This window comes from Stomoxys calcitrans, chromosome 5 (genome assembly GCF_963082655.1).
Source record: "Stomoxys calcitrans chromosome 5, idStoCalc2.1, whole genome shotgun sequence".
NCBI classification, from domain to species: domain Eukaryota; kingdom Metazoa; phylum Arthropoda; class Insecta; order Diptera; family Muscidae; genus Stomoxys; species Stomoxys calcitrans.
The window spans coordinates 101,017,860-101,023,860 of record NC_081556.1 but is presented as its reverse complement, the minus strand read 5'-3'; the positions used below and the strand labels follow the sequence as shown (position 1 = coordinate 101,023,860).

Here is a 6,001-nt window from a genome sequence, read left to right as displayed (position 1 = left end):
TGTAAAACTTCTCTCCAAAGAGGTGTCGCACTGCGGCACGCCGTTCGGACTCGGCTATAAAAAGGAGGCCCCTGATCATTGAGCTTGAACTTGAATCGGACTGCACTCATTGATATATGAGAAGTTTTCCCCTGTTCCTTAGGAGCATGTTCAATGTTCATATTAATGTTCAAAGCTAAGATATCAATATGCCAAGTATAAGAGTACATCTAAGTTATTAATGATCGTTCATCATCCCTGTGTTCAATTAAAAAGAAGTTCAAAATTTCGAATTTAGTAAATTTATTTTGAAAACATTTTGTCACAATTTTTTTCTTATTTCCATTAAACTGAATTATGTTCATATGACCCAATTTCAGTATTGAGTTCATTGAACTGGACCATTATTATAATGTAACCCATTATGGTAGACAGGAGCTGAAAAATAAAGAAAAACTTTTAAAAATGCCAAGTATACAAGAAATGTTCAACATTTGCAAGAAAAAGTGATAGCCTGATTTAGGAAATGTTTCAACCTCCCTCTTGCCGCACCCATTTTGTAAAGGTGCACTCGTAGCCCTATGAATCCCGCTATGATACCGAAGGCCACACCTACATCTTATCAGTAGTCTTCTCAAGATCTGTAATCCCTCATTGAATCCCAGTCGCCCTTCCTTCCTATCGTTTCATTATACCCACCACCATGGGATGGGAGCTTAATAATCTAGTCATTCCGTTTGTTACATCTGGAAATATTGATCTGGGTCTTGACATTCTAAGTCAATCTAGCCCTGTCCGTCTATTTGTCTATCTGTAGAACACAAACTTTCGAAGGAGTAAAGTTGGCCTCTAGAGGGCTCGCTTTGGCTGCAATTTTGCGTGAAGTGTTTTGTTTTGACAGGTGACTTGGGGATGTTGGAAACCAAGCAACGGTTCTGAATGGTTTTTACTTGGCACAATCGAGGCTTATCTTTATCTTCCTTCTCCCCGCGGTGTTACTACTTTCAACATCCGGTAAAGGTAGTGAGCTACCTTGTGCCACGAGTTCACCTAAAGAACGATACAAAGATAGGTTGTGTCGTCGGGTTAGTAGCCCATCACCCCTAAAACTTCAAGAAATTACTATGAAAAATCGAAGAATATTAAAAAAGGGATCCCCTTTGTTGACGACCCCCCGCAAACGTTTAAAGAACCATGATTTGCGTATCTGCACCTGGAATTTCCCCACTCTTTATAGAAAGGGTGCAGTATACGCAATGAAGGATGTATTGGAGAAATACAGGAAAGACATTACTGCCGTACAGGAAGTGCAATGGCTCAGGAAAGGCTTCTCAACAACACCGGAGGATGCACCCTATATTATAGCTGCCATGAAACTAGGCATGAATTTGGTGGTGGATTTGTGGTTAGTCGGAGATAGAAACACCTTGTCTCCATGCTTACACCGGTGGATGAGAGGTTAGCCACAATCCGCCTATAGGAAGGGTGCAGTATACGCAATGAAGGATGTATTGGAGAAATACAGGAAAGACATTATTGCCATACAAGAAGTGCGATGGCTCGAGAAAGGCTCCTCAACAACACCGAGAGAATGCGCCCTATATTATAGTTGCCATGAAACTAGGCATGAATTTGGCGGTGGATTTGTGGTTAGTCGGAGGTTGAAACATCTTATCTCCATGCTTACTCCGGTGGATGAGAGGTTAGCCACAATCCGCATAAAGGCCAAGTTCTTCAACATCAGCCTTATTTGCGCCCATGCCAAGACAGAAGACAAGGACAAACAGACCAAGGATAGTTTCTATAAGCGCCTAGAATGAGAATATGACCGCAGTCCCGCCCATGATATTAAAATCGTTCTGGGAGATTTTAATGCGAAAATAGGGTAGGAAACAGTCGCAAAATTTATCCTACACCAAGAAACTTCTGATAATGGATTGAGGCTAATAGACTTCGCCGCGGCAAAAATCATGGTGTTAGCATCATCAGATTCCAACATCGAAGGATTCACACGGCCACATGTCTGTCACCCGATCAAAACACGAGAAACCAAATAGATTAAGTTGTGATAGAAGGAAGGCATTCAACTATAGTGTTAGATGTTCGATCGATCCGAGGGGCGAACATCGATTCGGATCATTACCTTGTTGCAGCAAAGGTTCACACACATCTTAGTGTGGCGAGAGACGTACGATCTGAAACTGCACGAAAGCTGGACATGGGAGAGCTACAAACACAACGGGTGGCAACGGCATACTCCACTAGGCTGACCTAATTGCTTGAAGAAAGCACTCCCTGTCCCGATAGTATAGCAGCGGAATGGCAATCCATTGTGCTCTCCATGGAAAGAGCCGCAACATCCGTAATTGGGTACCAAAATCCTCATGACACGAGCAGGAGTGTAGAAAAGCTACTGAAGCCAAGAATGAAGCATAGAGGTCAACATTACAGTCCTTAGCAACGCACCAGGCGAAAGAGGAGTATCGGTAGAAAAACAGAGGGGAGAAACGTCTCTTCCGCAAGAAGAAGAGGGAAGTGGAAAGTTGTGAGTGTGAGCAAATCGAAATTTTCAGGAGCTTGAATTAAGTCTGGAAATTCTACCAAAGAATGAAACATCAAACCGATGACTTTGGTACAGGCACATCCTCCAGCAGCGACAAAGAAGGAAATGTGGAAACTCATGCAGATAGTGTGCTGAGAACACTTTTCCCAGCTGCTGGTATCCGATGATGGTGGCCATGAGTATACCGCAGAACCAATTCCTAATGATGGTATAGAATGTTTATCTCCTAGTCAGAATGAGGTCCAAGTAGCAATGACCCGACTAAAGAACAACAAGGCAGCAGGAGCCGACGTGTTACCCGCTGAACTATTTAAGAGCGGAGGCGACTCGCTGATAAGTCGTATGCATCAGCTTATATGCGCAATCTGGCTAGAAGAACGCATACCCGATTGATTGGAACCTCAGCATACTATGTCCCGTACACAAGAAAAGAGACAAGACGGAATATGCCAACTACAGGGGAATATGTCTCCTACCCGTCGCATTCAAAATACTCTCGAGCGTACTGTGTGAAATATTAAAACCTGAAGTCAATGAGATAATTGGGCCTTATCAATGCGGCTTTAGACCTGGTAAATCCACCCTGGACCAGATAATCACACAGCGCCAAATCCTGGAAAAGACCCGAGAAGGACAAATCAACACCTACCATCTCTTTGTTGACTACAAAGCCGTCTTCGATACTCCTTAACGTTCAAAGGTGAGTTTGGTATCCCTGCAAAATTTATAAGACTCTGCAGGATGACACATGCTGATACGCGTTCCTCAGTGAGAATAGGAAATAATCTCTTCGAACCACTGAATACCAAACAAGGTTTCAGACAAGGAGACAGAATATCGTGTGATCTCTTTAATATCCTGCTGGAGAAGATTATACGAGATGCATATGTGCATAGATATGGCACACTAATCACAAGAGAACACATGCTACTCGCCTATGCCGACGACATCGATATCAGAAGTCGGTCACCGGAAGTAGTAACAGCAGCCTTTGAAAGAATCGAAAGAGAGTCAGTGAAAATGGGTCTGGCAGTAAATGGAGATAAGACGAAATGGATGGTTTCAACTCCTAAAAAGCCTTGCACCACCGAGCAGATAAAGAAAATGGAGAAAGTTGGGAACCACAACTTTGAGACAGTCAGCAAATTTATCTACCTCGGCACCGCCGTAACCGAAACGAATGACACCAGTTTTGAGATTAAGCGAAGAATAATACTGGCAAACAGATGCTATTTTGGACTAAGTAAGCAGTTTAGAATCAAGACCACCACTCGACAGACGAAGATTACACTATACAAAACACTGATACTACCCTCGTTGTTATATGGGGCTCAGTTTTGAAAGCAGATGAGGCAGTGTTTGGAGTATTTGAGAGAAAGATTCTTCGTAAAATATATTTAGCAGATTGCGTTAATGAAGAATATAGGCGTCATATGAACAACGAGCTGTATGAACTGTATGGCAACGATATCATACTGACACGTATCAAAATACAACGGCTGCGTTTGCTAGGTCATGTTGTCAGAATGGATGAAAAAGCTCCAGCAAAGAAGTCTTTTAAAGGCAAACACGGTGGTGAAGGCAAACCGGGACGACCTAAAGCCCGATGGAAAGATCAAGTGGTGGGAGACTCCTCGAAACTTGGTGTCAGAGATTTTAGAATGAGCGCAGAAAATCGAGGCGCTTGGAATGCTATTCTACGCCCGGCTAGTTAATCTGTAATTGCCAAGTAAAGTAAAGTAAGTAATATAGGGTCCATAGAATGCCATCGCCCGATTTAAAATTATAATGTAGATGTAGGAGGCCACCGTAGCGCAGTCCGTCTATGATGCTGAATGCCTGGGTTTGAATCCTAGCGAGAAAATTTGGAAAGAAATGTCATCCCCTTCTTGTGCTGGCGACATTTGTGAGGTTCTTTGCTATGTAAAAACTTCACCCCAAAGAATGTCGCAATGCGGAACGCCGTTCGCTCTCGCCTATAAAAGGACCCTTATCATTGAGCTTAATCTTGAATAGGTGGCTTAAGGTACTACATAGTCGATACCGTCGACTTATCATGGAGTCAAAATTTAAATTGAGTATATATTGGGTTGCCCAAAAAGTAATTGCGGATTTTTCATATAGTCGGCGTTGACAAATTTTTTCACAGCTTGTGACTCTGTAATTGCATTCTTTTAGTTATCAGTTGTTACTTTTAGCTTGCTTTAGAAAAAAAGTGTAAAAAAAGTATATATGATTAAAGTTCATTCTAAGTTTTATTAAAAATGTATTTACTTTCTTTTAAAAAATCCGCAATTACTTTTTGGGCAACCCAATAGAAGTATGAAAGGTTTTCTCATATTCCTAAAACATGCCAAATTTTAAATATTTTAATTTCAGTTTTTGTGTTTACTGTACCGTAAATAATGTTCTGCTATTCAATGTAAATAATCCCAATACGTTCAATATAGGCTTCTGTTGCAAGTGTTTCCATAAGATTTTGTGTGTCTGAAAATATTAAGAATTACAGGCATTGAGAGACATTTGAAATACTTTATTAAACAAACATTTTTACACTATGTTGCAACATACTCACCATTTTATAGTTTTGACCCTTTTTAACTGGAATCCTTAAAAGAATTTTAATTGTTCTATTTGCCTGAAATGATAAAAAAATGTAGTGGTTATTGTATTGGTATATGGTTTGAAGACTAAAGCAAAACTATTTAGGTTACACTTAAATCACAAAGTTTGCTGATACTAGCATGCAGTGTCTGCTGAGTGAAAGTAGTTAATGTTGCTGTTTTTGCAGCAGTAGTTCTGCTGTCATAGAAAAATTATTGGAATTTCAGAGCAGCAGGCTGCCTGCTTAAAAGTCAGTAGATTGATGAAAATGTCTACTGCCACATTTATAAAGGAGTCTTTAGGGTAGCATAATGATCTCTCTTTGGATTTTCGAACCAAACGATCTTCTTCCAGAAGAATGACAATAAATTTTCAACGACATGATTTCATTTGAAACTTGAACATAAGAGCGTTAATGATCATTTTGTTTGTGACAGTCAAATAATTTCCATATATTCGAATTAGATTTTCTATCAGATACCAGCTTTTTGAGCAAATTTTTCATCTGTGGAGTGCTTTCCTTGTCCAATTGCAATGTAAAAGGGTGGAATTTCTAACGGATTTGTATTTAACGGTAACAAGGCATCATAACAATTTCCAATTTGCCTATTTATTCAATAAAAATAACGGAATTTGTGATAGAAGCGTCGTGTGGTGCTATTATTTCGACTACCGAATATTGGATCCAATTTTTTAAATCGATTAGAATATATAAACAAATGTATGCGTTTTCAAAAGATAGCATATTGATTTGCCCAAAAAGTAATTGCGGATTTTTCATATAGTCGGCGTTGCATTCTTTCTTCTGTCAGTTATCAGCTGTTACTTTTAGCTTGCTTTAGAAAAAAAGTGTAA

General features: G+C 40.1%; 1 long non-coding RNA gene across 1 annotated transcript; it reads right to left on the bottom strand.

Moving 5' to 3' along the window:
* Positions 1 to 329: 329 nt before the first annotated feature.
* LOC106093874 (uncharacterized) lies at positions 330 to 5,191 on the bottom strand. Its single transcript, XR_001222416.2, has 3 exons — positions 5,118 to 5,191; positions 4,940 to 5,029; positions 330 to 417 (listed from the first exon to the last, which is right to left on the bottom strand). It is a non-coding gene; the product is annotated as an uncharacterized LOC106093874 (long non-coding RNA).
* Positions 5,192 to 6,001: the final 810 nt, after the last annotated feature.